Source organism: Drosophila innubila, assembly GCF_004354385.1.
Source record: "Drosophila innubila isolate TH190305 chromosome 2R unlocalized genomic scaffold, UK_Dinn_1.0 1_C_2R, whole genome shotgun sequence".
In the NCBI taxonomy this organism is placed as follows: domain Eukaryota; kingdom Metazoa; phylum Arthropoda; class Insecta; order Diptera; family Drosophilidae; genus Drosophila; species Drosophila innubila.
In genome coordinates this window covers 24,136,932-24,152,355 of record NW_022995374.1, presented here as the reverse complement: position 1 = coordinate 24,152,355, position 15,424 = coordinate 24,136,932, and the positions used below count along the sequence as shown (strand labels likewise).

At 34.9% G+C, this 15,424-nt stretch overlaps 1 protein-coding gene across 1 annotated transcript in view; it reads right to left on the bottom strand.

Moving 5' to 3' along the window:
- LOC117784361 (laccase-5) overlaps nucleotides 1-15,424 on the bottom strand; it is a 31,501-nt gene that overhangs the window by 9,191 nt on the left and 6,886 nt on the right. The window lies entirely within an intron of this gene.

Sequence of the window (15,424 nt, the reverse complement as noted above, 5' to 3'; positions counted from 1 at the left end):
GACAAAAATTAAATTAAAAATATCAAAACTTTAAAAAAACAAAATGTTTTGCCGTCTCTATTGCAATTTCCATCACTGTATTTGGATAAACTACACTTAAGTGTTACTTGGAGCCCCACTTGATGGGCAATGCCATTATTATACCAAAAATAGCAGCAAGAGTTTAATATAAGGGAAATTTCAAAATAATCCCCATTGTCTTTAGTTTTTAATCAAACACAGCTGCTGACGTGCCCACAGTTACAGTTACAATCACAGCTAGTCACAGTCCCACGCCCATGCACCCACCCACACATCAACATTTACACTCTCATACACACACACACACACAAAATGCAAATATGCTATCAGTTCAATAGAATTGCATACGGCACAAACAAAAGATTGAGGACACGAACTTCATTTGCCACAAGGTACGTGGAACGCATTTTCAGTGATAAATCAATTGTTCGACTATGCAACTTTCGCTAGAATAATACATGCCAATTAATTGAAATGCATTACAAGTTTAAATAAAACAATCAAACATGTACTTATTGTCCTATAAGTTAATATAACGATCTGATTCATATCATACCTCTGAGTCACTGTACGTGTATTCGCACACACTCACACACATATACATATATACGACTTGAAATTAATCCAAATAATAGATAATATCTGGAGGAAGCCAATTCGTTAAAATTTAAACATTTAAAATATTCATTAAAGAGATAATCTTTATGTGCGGTATACAAATATCTATAAGCACAGAAGTTATTGGTTAAACTATTAAGAGCGACATGGAACCACATCCATATAAAATAGTATTAATTTATTGTGGCTAATGGCTAAAAAAGAGCTAATTAGGATGTGTACACACCTTTTCATCATTTCATGTATTGGGAATTTGTCAAATAAAATGTTAATTAGAATTTAAGCACACTTTTTCACCACACAGTATAACAGTTCAGTGTGCAATCGGATTTTGGCATAAAAGAAAAGTATTTAAGATGGGTGCACACTTTTTCGCCACAGATTAGTTTAGAGACGGATATAGGGTGTTGTTTAGAAACATTCTTTGACAACTTGAATAGTTGTAATATCCTCATTATGACAGTTGGGCGACAAATCGTGGAATAATCTAAACGGATGCTCATTTAGTATTACGTTTGGAAACCCGTTCTACCGTTCTTAGCTCAAGTGTACAGAAATAGTTAAAGTCATTGTTGCGACTAGCACAAAATTGATTAATTCAATTTAAATCGATTCACTTGTATGGACAGTTGTTAATTGGGCGGGCTGCTTTAAGACCGAGTCCGTATCCGAAACGGAATTAAGTAGCAAGTAAAGAACAGAAAACGAGTACGATTATTTCCAAATTTGTATTATAAACGTTTGAAGAATTCGCGAATGGTGCGAATAACATTAACATAGAACTTTGGTGCCGAAATGGTGTGAGATTTTTTTGTTAAATGGAAGGTCATTTTACCGTCCAAAATGTGCTCTTAATGACTTTTCCGGCCCAAGTACCGAGAGCTCAGTGTACCGTCGCTTTATGTCGGCTTGGCATTGGCCAAATGTGGCAGTTTGTTACCAGCGTGGGTGTGTTAACAACAATTGTTGCCTGTCCTACATGCAGTTTGTTAAATTTACATTGTTTACGTGTAACCGAGTAAAACAATATATAGAGAAATATATCCATAATTGGACAATGTTCATATGCTCTACTCTGTCCATAAGTTAATCTCATAAGATGAAAGAAAGCCAGCGCATATTCTTGTATGGGTACGGGTATTCGATATTCGTGAATACATTCGGAATAACGAAAAGTGCAAGTCAAATAATAATTGATTCATACAATGGAATTTTTACTTCGATATTCCAATCATCCAATCGAAAATTTTATTCTATTGTAATAATGGACTTTTGTTTTCCAATCTATTGCTGTTCCGACCTTGACTTGAATGTCTGTGGCAACACCCAAGTTTACAATCCATTATACGATTACTTGTATGTAAATTAATATCATAAAAATGAATTTAAACTGGTGCTCGTTGGATGCCATAAAATTAGGTACCTACTGTTCCGGAAACACATATTTCTTTATAGTCTCTTAATTATTTTTTTTAAATTAACAGTGAAGAAAAGTGTATAAGTCCTTAACAGATAACTTTTAGTCCCTTATTTATAATTTATCCAGAAATAGGTGGTATTTCTATTTTGAGTAATGAATTGAATGTAATACGATATTGGGGTAATTGTATTTTCACTTCAACTGAAAACGTGTTTAGGCCTTGTTTTGACCGGCTTAAACAGCTGCAACTTGGCTGTGGATTGCAGCTGAGGAAAGTCTAAGACCGGCTAAAGGGGATCACTCTCTGCAGTGGGGGAGGGGGGAATGAAAGGGTAGCCAAGCAACTTGAACCGACAAAAGTACTTACCAAATACATGTGCATATGAATAACATTTGTTTTTATATCATTTCACTCGACACGCTCTGTAGTGGGAGAGAGTTTTGTAGAGTGTGAAGTGCATTGGCAAAATAAGAAGCGAAAAAAAGGAAAAGTATTAAGGGCATAAAGACCAAATGCTGAGCCAAGTGCTCGCAGATACGAGTATATTGTACGAGTTTGTATGAGTTTGTGGCATTAACGATCTCTATTTATGCACTTGTGGATATACTGGCAACCTGCCTGAAATTGATTAACGATTTGCTATTGCAGCTGTGCTGATTTTGCTGTTGCTTGCTGATGCTTGTTTGTCAGGTGGCAATAACCAACAGAAACGGCTAACAGCACATGCATACATTGTATCTCTGTGTGCGTGTGTGAGTCTGTGAGTGTGTGTGTGCATTTGCACGCGTTTGCAATCACATTTAGTCACTCGCCATTGCGGCTAACTGTCGGTCTGTCTGTCGGTCTGTCTGTCGGTCTGTCTGTCGGTCTGTCTGGTTGTGCCTGCCTCCATCTCAGTCTGATTTTGCTTCACTTTCACAATGAAACCGAAAACTCAACTGTTGGATAATTAGCGACACTAAAACAGAGTGCTCAGGCAATGGGGCAATAAATTAATTAGCTCAACACCGACTTTAGATAATTGCCCACAACTAAATCATTGGTAGTAGCCAACATACCTATACGTTTCTGCAGATACATTTGTATCTTTGTACACACAAAATTTCTGCAGGAGCAAAAATTATACAATTACACCCTGTGTTCATGGTGGAATTATTATGCCCTGTTTTTGATCATGGTGAATTATTAACAATGTAACGTGTTCATTTATTACTGACTGTGCCTTGAGTTCTTATTTTTTCTAATACTGAATACTGAATATTTTACAATTACTGTCAATTCGATAAAATAAATAAATATGTGAGGCAGATTGAATACGTCACCTTGTTTATTCAATTCAATTTCACCATGATTGTGCTTAGTCCGTGCATAGCTAAAGTAATAAGGTGAAGTAAAATAGTTATTCTTATTTCACCATGAGAACAAGAGCTGCAATTTATTACCCAGTTTATAAGGCAGTTAAGCATTGTCGGTTTGACTTACAACACCTTTTTTTTAATGATTATAGCTGGCATTAACTTATAATTTTATTATATTCTTATTAAATATATGGCATAATATCGCAATTTCAAAGCGATTAAATTTAAACTCAACTCAAATTTATGTAAACCGTAAAAACTTATTAAATAATTGCAGCTGCAATTTGACACTTTCCTAAAATACGTACTTGAATAGCTTATAAATCATGCAAGAATACGTAAAAATATATAAATAACGGGCTTGTTGATATTTATACTTATGTTGAGATGCATCGTCTTCTTATGCATCGTTGAGTGCAATTTGTTTGTTGTTGTTTATGCATTCATCCATACAATCTGAGTACTTGTTTAATTTATAATTTTAATTGGCTCTTTTTCATTTGTCGTCTTGTTGCTGACGCTCTAATTTGGCCACATTAAAATTAATTATTGTTTATACTAAAGCGTTGTGTCATTATTTTTTCGGTTGTTTTTTGGTTTTTTGTTTTGGTGTTGCAAGTGACAGGGCGTGGAAAGTACTGCGTGTTTATGTTTCTGTTTCTGTTTCTGTTTCACATTTCATTTTCATAAGTAGTATGAATTTAAAAAATTCGAATGTATGTCTGTACTTCAGTATCTGCCTCTGTCCCTGTCCCTGCCCCTGCCCCGGACTGTTGCCTTAGTTTTGTGAGCGGCACGGGTTCGCAAACAAAGCCAAACATTCAAACATTCAAGCCGGACCTCAATACATAAGCTTGTGGAACGGTCATAAATCTTAATAGATTTGTAAACTGGCGAAGTGAAAGTGAATTAGACAATCAATCTATTTTTTTCCTATTTTATTTTTTATTTTTTGGCGTTTTTCTCAGAAATTATCTCGTCCAGGGGTTAAGTATTCATTAGGCTTAGTTTGTTTGATAAAGACACGTTTAGTTCAAGTCCATAGTCAAATTTGATGATTAAGCCGTAATGTGAATTGAATTGGACTTTCGAGTGGTCGGTTCGTCACATTGACTGAAACTATAACTGGAAGTGGGACTGGAAGTTGGGGTTATGGTCAGTTGGCTTGCTTTATGAGAAATGCGCTCACGTTCCAGCCAATTGGCGGCATAGGTTGAGGTTGTAACTTAATTGTGTTCGTAATGCCAGGTTGTTGCACAATAAATATTACCATCGACACTGTTACTTATTAACTGGTTTTTGCTGCCTATACTAGAGTATAACTATTACTATTACTATTATTATGGCTAGTATTATTATTATTATTACTGCTAGTGTTAGTGTTAGTGTTACTCTTACTGGTATAAATAGTAACACTGTTTTGTTTGTCCATTTGACAGCACTTTTGATTGCAGACAGCAAGGTCATAATGAGTTGGTGGCGCCTCCGTCTGCTTGCGGCTTGTTCAACCTCTTGCGCCCAACTGAACTTTCACTTTACCGCTGCAAAAAACTTAACGCTCATAAAAAGTGTAGCAGTCAAATTCTGTTTTAATTCATTTTATTATGGTTTTCTGTTTCTTTTGAATAGTGTATGCGTCATTTATAATCCCACCTTTTTTAGTTTAAAAAATAAAACACGCCTACCTCATAGCTTTTACTTATTGCCAAATAATAAGATTAGAACACATTCAAATATGTATATATAGTTAATATTATATTTCCTCATTGTTTATTAAGTTTTTTAACAGTTAGTCAAGTAATTGTTTATTCGAAGAATAAAATTAAAAAATAATATATTTTTTACAACCGTTTTAGCCTTGTTTTAAGAATCATAAGCAACTATAATTAACTAAAAAATAATACCAAGGAAAGCTTGTACTCTGCAAAATAAAATATGCAAATTTTGTAGTTTGTCAAAGCAATTACTTGATTGCCTGTATATACATAATATTCGATGGTGTCTTTATGTAACAGACTATCCTAACTTGGAAGCAAATGCTTAGTCAATTGTTATTTCAACTCCGCGGATTTACCTTAACTAAAGTTAACGACTCTCCAGTTCGTGTTATGAAATATTATATATATGCCATTTTATATCATTTCTTTGATGTGGTTGATGTCGCTGTTGTTGTTGTCGCTGTTGTTGTTGTTGCTGTTGTTGCTTTTGCTTTGTTTTGTTGTCAGAGTGTGACTCTTGTGCCATTGTTTAATTTTGGAATTGCAACTGCCTAACTTTCCACTGACGTATGACCAATTATAATGTAATCTATTATAGTATAAGGTCCATTATAATATACTTCCCGAATGCCAACTTATAATCCCAATACCCCTTAAGCCCTTAGTTTGTCCGAAATCCATAATAATTGTACATTCTAGACGAAAACTGGGTCATGTTGGGCCAATTCAAGTATATAAGACGAATTGTAAATTGTGGGCCTGCCATTGCGATTAGAAGGGGCTATATCATATTTAACAGTAAACGATGTCTACTATCACAAGTAGGGTAATTGAAAGCCACGACCTTCTGTTTCATTTGAACGACAACCACAGCTGATTGAACGCTTTTGTGCAATGGAGGATTTTTGATCGCCGGGTATTTGAAGTATAATATGTGTGTGCTAACAATTAAGTGACCTCGACCTGGGTGCCAATACATTCATCAAAATGTAGTGTACATTTTTGAAGGGTGTGGTCAGGTGGATATCGGAATGTTGAGGCAGTGTAAAGGGAAGAAATGATAAATAATAAACATTACAAGATTAATCAAATTCCTAAACATCTATTATGCAAACGGTGAATATGACTTTGAAGAGAGCGATTGCAATTTGTAAATTTTTGCAATTCATTGCAAGATCAAAGTGTGAACAAACATTTTACTACACAGATGACATATTTCGATGTAGTAAAATATTTTTAAAAAAAACTTCAATCATAATTATTTTTTACAATTGTATATGGATATAGCATTGTAGTGTGTTTCTAGTATTTAAAATGTCTTTTTTTTACTTATTTTTGTACAAAAGACCAAACTTTGAATCGCACAAGAAATTCAACAAAATTTGCATATGTGTGTCATATGCACTAACATATAGTGCCCACAGTAAACTTAAATATATTGCCACCATAAACTAAATATATTACTGCAATACTCGTAAAGATTCATAATGCACGCGCAACGTAACTGGGAAACCGCAGTTAAATTTTACACTTCAGCACACATGAAAAATATGAAACATCAAACCTCAGGCAATACAAAAGACTTAGACAACGAACGTATAAACTTTTCTCGCTTTTATGTGTTTGGAACTTTTATGTTAAATTTAAGTGTCTGATAAGAGCATAAATAAATACCATGTAAATAAGGATGAATGACAAGTTACACATATGTAAATATATGTGAGAAGGTGCCTATAAATTAGGTGCTTATTAAACAAGATTAATGACAATCAATTTGCATATTCACACATTTATTTGTAACCGCATTTACAAAATTAGTCAATGGTCAACCGAGTTGTCATTTATTTGACGTTTCGGGTAAACTGTGAATGAACTCATCGTGAACAATTTTGAACATCAAGCAGGGAAGCCGATGCGAAGCTTTCTTTGCTCATTCATTGGCGTGTTAAGCTTTTGGGATTATTATGTTCATTGTCAATTCAACACATACATATGTGTTTTGTAATGCATATATACATAATCAATTTACACACACACAGGGTGTGACATCGACCGATGTTACGAGTCAAGTTCAGGGCTAACAACTAATGTTAACGAAGACGCTATTGGTTAATATAAGCGTCAACGTCTTCTTCACAAGTTGCTAGTGATCTTATTACAGTTAACTTATAGATTTTAAAACCAATCAGGGCAGTGTAATATCAAAGCGCACAACTTTTTACACTTTTTTTTTCTAGTCTTGTTAATTGAAAAATAAAATTTATTAATTATTATATTTAAAGTGTACTAATTCATAAAAGTAAATTTTTTCTTCAATTCGATTATTGAATTAAGTATAATTAAAAATTCAAAACTTCAAATCGCCTAATACTTTGAAAATCCCAAAATATTTTTATTAAAATCTAAATTATAGGGTCAGCATCAGGAGAACAAGGATTTGGACCCAATTTTTCAATAGGGTTTAGTTAACTAACTTTGAAACGAAATTTGATGTTAGATGTATGGAATATATAGAAATCAATTTCAGATTTAAATATCCCTCAGTTAACTAATGGGTATTAAAAACAAAAATATGATCTGTAGGAATACCGAAAAGACTAAGCAAACTTAGTTTGCTGTCTATTGAATATACACGTAATATTACAAAACGTTGGATATTAAATAGCTGAAAAACGACATTGCTTCATGAAAAGTTGAAAAAGACAATTTTAACGGTGTTGACATCGGAATTTATCGTTATCGTTAAGATTTTGGAAAATGAATTATCGATTGTAAAAGTTCTATATGCGTTTTTTATAAGCGTAAATTAAAGGTATTCAAACTGATTGCAACTGCCTTTTCTTTTTGTCGAAATTTGTTTAGCTGAGTCCTATGCATAAGTATAAGTATGTGTGAGTATGTGCGTGTTTGTCTATAGGAGAATACCTTTCACTTAGTGACCAAATGCCTTTAGGAATATGGCCATTTGTCTTCCGCATTGTTGATGCCAACAACAAATTCGTACATAAATGCAACTCATTGTTTTCAGTACAAGTTGTTGTTGTTGTTGTGGCTGTTGTTGTTATTGTTGTATGAAATTGGCAACTGCAGTGTACCGTGCCGGTGGCCGGTGTTCCATTCACGTGCACAAAATTGCGCCAAAATATCAAAAGACCCCCCCAAAAAAAAAGAAGCCAAAAAGTAATAAAGAAAATGAAAATGAAATACATGAAAAACTAAAATGAGAAGTAAAAAAAAAGACAATGGCGACGGCGACGCATGGCCCGGCAATTAGCTGAAAAGAGAGGGAGACAGCGGCGACACGATCGAAACTGCCACCGCAACGTGCAACGTGCCAACGATGCAAAAACAATGAAATTAAAGACTGCAACAGTCACAGCAGCAACAATAATAACAACAACAACATCAGCCACAGCCAGTTGCAATGTTGCATGCAACAGACGCTGCAATTAATTACGAGTATGTGAAAATGCCAGAAGCATTTGAGGCATCTGAATACGTTTACCCACAGTGCCAACGACTTGACTTTACGGTCTAAAGTCTACAGTCTACGGTCTTTGTTTTTATTTTTGGGCGTATTGACATTCCCAAATTCACTAACAATTACTCCAATTAAATTGTATGCATGAAATTAGAGTTTGGCAGGTGTTTGTCTAATATATAAATAGAAATAATGTGAATTATGTTGATTTTTCATTGTTACGAGTACGCTCTGAATCTAAAGCACACACATGTGTGTGTGTGTTTTTTGTGTGTGTCTATAATTTGTTCACATTTCGGGGTTGGGGTTAAGTTCAAACTCGATTCAACTCAAGTTGAGTCGACTCGATGCTTGGCTTTAGCATTTGGCGCCGCACGAGCGGACACAGATTTGTTGCAACTTGCAAAGCCGCAGCACCGTGGTCATTTTTGACCAAATTGCAGGCATTAATTTAACATTTTTGAATAATGCCTATATGCATTGCTTTAACTTTTAGACTTTGATTTTACAACATTTTTCGCCTGATGTTTTTGGTCTCCCACAGATCCTATTAAGTTTTTAATATGAGAAATTGCCTAAACATATTTATTTATTTATTAATACACGACTAAATGCAGTCGGCAAAGACTAAAAATTATATTAAAAATTAACAATTAAAATTAATATTGAATAAATAAAATTTATTTATTTATATAAATGATCCAACATATATTGCAAGGATTGGGGAAAACCCAAAAAAAACCCATAAAAATCGGTAATTTCGTTGACAAAGTAATGAATTAATCCGAGCTAAAATGATAAAAAGGACCACTGTGCGCAGATTAGACGAGCCTCAAAGTGTTGAATTGAATTGAGTTTCATTTCAGGTTTTCAGTCAATTTATTTTATTTTCATTTTACTTCTTGGCCCAGCCTTAGAATTGAACAACAAAAAAATGGCAGACGGACAGACAGATGATGACGATCCACATCAACAACAACAGCGACAGCGACAACAAAGACGGATGAAGGGGAAAATCGTTACGGTCTCATTGCGTTGCCTTTTTATGAGCATTTAATTTCATTTCATTTTCATGTTGATGTTGAGGTTGTTACTTGTTGTAGATGTTGTTGCTGTTGCCTTGCCGTCGATGTCTGCCACTTAGCCTAGCAGATTTCACAATTTTAGATGCTTTTTCCACTCTACCTAAACTTGGATTTTATTTCTTTATTTAATTGGCTGGCGTGTGTAAAATGTATTTATACATCTGTCTTATTTACATGACTTCTTCTTAGCTACTTACTTACTTACTTGGGTAGTATAGTTTGCTCGACTTGTGCTCAATGTTACAATTACTTTCTTATCCGTTTTCCGTTGCGACAGACTCTTCAGACAAATCATAGGGTATACACAATGAACATGAATGCTTGTGTATCAAGTGAAAGGGAAATGAATGATCTCTTGTTTCTTGGTCATAACATTATTTGACCTGGACAAGAAAGTGTCTGATTTCTTTTTCTTGTTCAAAGACAGTATTTATGTGCATGTTACTAAACACTTAACAAACTGTTGCCGGTTTACCTTTCACTCTCCACTCTCCACTCTAATCTCTTCTTTGTTTCTATGCATATTCGTTTCTTCCTGTGCACAGCTTTTGTTCTAGTTCCCAGTCTTTCTCTTTGAAAGAGAAATACAGAAACGAGACAGCCCTGTAATTATTAGGATTCAGCCAGCCCTGCGACGATAAGTTGTGTAACAAGTTATCGATAACTATTTCAAATTCACTTAAGTCCGTGGAAGGTGGTAGAATAAAATACAACAAGTTAATAAAGAAAAGACTATTAATTATTTATGCAACATATACAATCATGAAATTAATCTCAAATTTCTTTTCATGCGGAAACTATTGAACTTTATTTTCCTCAGATTGTGTTTGTTGTTATGTTATGATGAAATTGTTGCTATTGTTTTTCGCGGCAAAGCGAAATGAGGCACGGCATGCGTTTTAGCCTCCGTCCTCGAAATATGTTTTATAATTTACAAAGCATTGATTGTCTTTTTGCCGCCAAGTGTACCGACTGTATAGTATGTACTGTAATTATGTGATGGGAAAATTATACATATAGCTGAATAAGCGAAAACAGTTTTCAGCCTGTTGTAATTTTCGTGTAATTTGAAAATGTTTACAACGGTCGCTCAGTTAGCAGAAATAGGAGTAATAGGAGATACAGAAATGCGAGTGTACCTTGCCGAATGAAAACGAATTTCAGATTGAAATTGAAAAAGAAAATGAAAGCAATAAGAAAAGGAGAGCCGATAATAGCAACTGGAAATTGAACAAAATAACACACATAAAAAAAACACAAAATCACAAAATTTGGCAAGTACCAAAAACTGTTTGCGCCATTTGTATTGCGTGTCGGCAATCAAAGAAAATTGTTATCCACAGTTGTGTTGTTGTGTTGTGTTGTTGTGTGTGGATTGGGGTTGGGATTGTGTGTTGTTGGGCTGTTTGTCGGTGGCATAGATTATTGCACCTTTAACGGACCACAGCCGTACATACATATATTAGCCAAGTTAAAAGCAGTTCAATTAAAAAAAAAACTACCGGACTGCCACTAATTAGCGCTTGCCTAAGTGCCATGGTGCCATGTTCAATTAAGAGATACGAGCTTATGAGTGCGAGTAAGTATGGTATGTTCAGGTTTGCAGGAATGCAATTCACTCAGAATTATATGGCATTGAGTTGTAATTACTGCAATGTTATACGTTAAATTATACCCAGATATATTTAATATTCAAAAGTAAGAGATCGTTCATATGCAATCAAAGTTGACCCACGGTCAACCTGTAAAGGAACTTCTTCTGCAAAGCAAACTCAAATTGATCGATCAAAGATCAAGTGAAGTGTAGCCTAAGTAAAGTTCAAACAAGTCTAGCATTGTTGGATTTGTTTTAGTTACATTTTAGATTGTCCAATAACAGTTGGATTCCTGAAAGTGATTTAGATTTGATCTAGATTTCGATTACAAATGATGCGGTGGGCTCAAAAAGAGCAAGGGAACAAGAGTTACACTAACAAAATAAAATAAATCAGCTCTGAGACTGATTTAGATTTAAAATCGATCGCTTACTTTTTTTACATTCTTCTGTATTTTATATAAGGTATCATATAAGGAAAAAGCAGCTAAAAAGAAGTTTTAATAAGATTGAGATACAAAGTGGAATTGCAAGCAAACAATTATTTAAGAGACTTAAAGTAGTATTAGCACCTTCTAACGACATTTTGTGTTTTCGCACTTTTTTTTCCTGTCAGGCTGCCAAATCTAAATTTGTTTCAGGAATGCCACTATTAAACGCTCAGAGAATCTGCAAACTATTGTCAGGCAAAACGATCTGGTAACTCTCTTCATTCGAGATGATCGATTACCGATCAACAATGATAATCTGCTCCCAAAAGGATCTTTATTCATACCTATTGATATCTATGGTGAACATAGAAATTCCGAATGTACACATGGCAAATCGCTTGCGAAATCATGAAAGGAAATAGTTTTGCGCAAACAAGTTAAAAACCAAGACCAATATTTTGACCCAAATGTGGAGGCAACGTCACGTACTTACCGTTCTGACCACAGGCCGGCTAAATGAAATGTGTGGACGTGCGGTTCAAAAATAACAACAACAACAACAGCAACTTGTACTCGCAGTATATATATCTTTTAATTGACACTCGATTAGAAAAGCTCAAAACGAAGCTGTTAAAGTTGTTGAAAATGTTTTGCAATAAGATGTGAACAAAAAATGAATACATCAAAATCGAAATTGAATGTGTAGTATATGTGATCGCGAACCAATTGAGATCGAGAGCAGGAAGCACCTGTTTTTGTTGCGACTCGGAGTTGGGTGAATTGGTCCAAAGCTCGCTATTGCCCCAGTTAGCCAGTTTTAGCGCCAACACACAAATCAATTTGGGTTATAAGTATCACTAGTCCGCGGTAACGGGAACATTACCAGTTGGCAACTGGCAAACTTAGCAAGTTGGCCAAGTTGGCAGGGAAGCTAGTTGCCAAGTTGGCAGCTGCTGGCCCACTTGCCACTTACCTCTTGCCACTAGCCACTAGACACTAGCCACTTGCCACCAGCAGAGCCAGAAGCACTTTCGTTCACTGCGCTTGCACTGCTTGCAGCCATTTCGAATGCAATCTGTGGCTCGCAACAGGTTCGCACGCAGCCTGATTGAGCAAGCTTGAATCTTTCATGCATAGAACGACATACAGAGCACATGCACACAGACATACACACATATGTACATATATACTCGTTATACTTAGTGTCTAGACAATTTATTTATCTATGCCTAAATACTTATGCTGCACATTAACCGGTTTTATGTTGTTGTCGTTAATAGCATAATTCCAATCCACATTCCAAATTTCAGTATCAACAGTTTAATCACTTGATGAAATATGAAACTTGCATTGCTTGACAAATTCAACACATACCGATTCAACTGCAGTCTGGCAACCCTGTCAGGATCACGAGCATCTGGTCATTTCGCTCTGACCTAATTGCAACAGAAGTAAAAGTTCTATGCACAGTTTCGAGACATTTAATTAGTGTATTAAGTTGTGAAATTAAAGTGAAAAAAAGTAAAATCAGAGAACTCGACGACGCGGCGCGTCGTGGATATCGTTTGCTCCAGATCTGAGGCAGACTGACAATCTCGATGAAAATACGATTGCACAGAGTGTGAGAGAATTCTCAACGTTGGAAATTAAAGCAAACAAACAAAAACAGTTAAACAAATTAGAGCACTGCAGTAATATTTGTGTTTGTTGACTTAATTGTTGCTAACGGCAACGGCAAATTTTATGAAATTTATTTTACAAAAAAGACAAGTGAAATTTGTGAGTGTGTCCAAATAAATACCCTGCAGCACTCAAACTTACACATGCACCCGAAAAGTGTTATATTCGCACATATTCCTTATATTTATTAGAAGCTGTCTCTTTTTGTTCCATATGCATTTACAGGGTGTGAAAGAAGACAGACAGACAGACAGCTCTGATTGGTGATCAGCTGCCTAAGCACCGATATGCGTGTGTGTGTGTGTTCTGTCGAAACCCGCTCGGTGACCACATTTGCATTTAACAGTTATTTCATACTTTACTTTTTCTTTGATGTACTCATACACACACACACACACACACACACACGGTAATATGCGGTTTGCATGCATATCAATGGAATGCTGATCGAATTAGTGCCTAAATTAATACCCAACTTTTGACAGTAAATAATTGCAAACTCACTGGCGAATATTTAAAATGATTGAATTTTTCATTTGAATATGGTATTTGGACTAACGTATTTGCATTAATATGCAAGCAATAACATCTAAATTAGATTGTTCTTCAAGGTTATATCTCGCTTGTTTGTGTACATGTATTTTCTCATACTTGTGTGTAGTGTGTGTGTGTGTTCTTTATTCCTAACATTTCCATATTTTCAAGCCAAGTTTGAATGCGCTTTCGAGTTTTTGATTATAAACGCTGCTTTAATTATAAATTACTTGTATTGCATGTTTATAAATATGTATCTAGTATATAGTATATGTATTTGTTGATGAAATATCGGGCACACCCGTCAACTTTTATGTTAAGCAATTTGCCAAATATTATGCATAAGCTGACCTTTCAAATTCGTTGAATTTTCGAAACCAACAATAAACAACCAAAACAAAAAAGGCTAAGAACAACACTTTTTCAATACTAATAAATTATAATCATTAAGCATTAGCAGTAGCATTAGCAATGACATAAGAGTTAATGAATTTCAAGACTGCGATTATAACAGCTCCACATCCTTTCACAGTTTTTCTCCCACAATTAAATGTTGTGTTACAATTCTCTTGAATTGGTTCATTTGCGCAATTGTCGCACACGCATTCATTCAAAATATTATTTCGTGGCCCCCTTTTTGTTTTTATTTAATCATGTGAATATTACAACAATTTGCAATGCAATTGTCTGCGTACCGGATCTACAGATAGTACAAATACCAACTGCCATTAGCATACACTAATAGAAAATCATAAAATATATGTGTACAAATGTATGCATGTATGATGATGCATATTTAATTGCCTTTTAATATTGTTAGTTCAACTGAAAGATTTACATATCATAAGCGAACCATCAATTTTGTGACTTCTTGTCAAAGCATTTAAAAACTACTTAAACTGCAAAGTCATAAAATGTTTAATGATCTGGCGCGAAACAAGAAATAAAACATAATTAATTTTTTAAATGTCTTAATATGCAACTGTTTTTTCTGAGTGTATCAATTTATGTACACATTCCCTTTCAGTATAACAATTTAACAGCTTGCTTTAATGTGGTTGGCAGCTCGTATTGTACTTAGATTGTACTTACACATACATTTGCATACGTATGTGTGTATGTGTGTGACCGATCATATATTCAAAGTCCCTGGACCAAGAGTAACAGTTAACCATTTGAATAAATGCTTTCAAAATCTTTTGATTTTGATTGTGAGTTTGCTATTGAAAGGGTATTTGCCTGTCACAAATTTGGTTGGCAACAATGCCCCCATTCTCCGACATTCTACAATGGGCAACAACTTCCTGGTCACGTAGGCGTTTGCCTGCTCCACTGTACAAAATTTTGGGGAGCTGAAAGGTTTGGTAATCAAGTCGTAAATATGTATTTCGCATTTTCTCAAGTCTAAAACAAATTTATCGTGATTTTTACAAAGTATTTAGCTGCAAGCTAGGTCAACCAGAATTAGGTAATGCCAATTTTC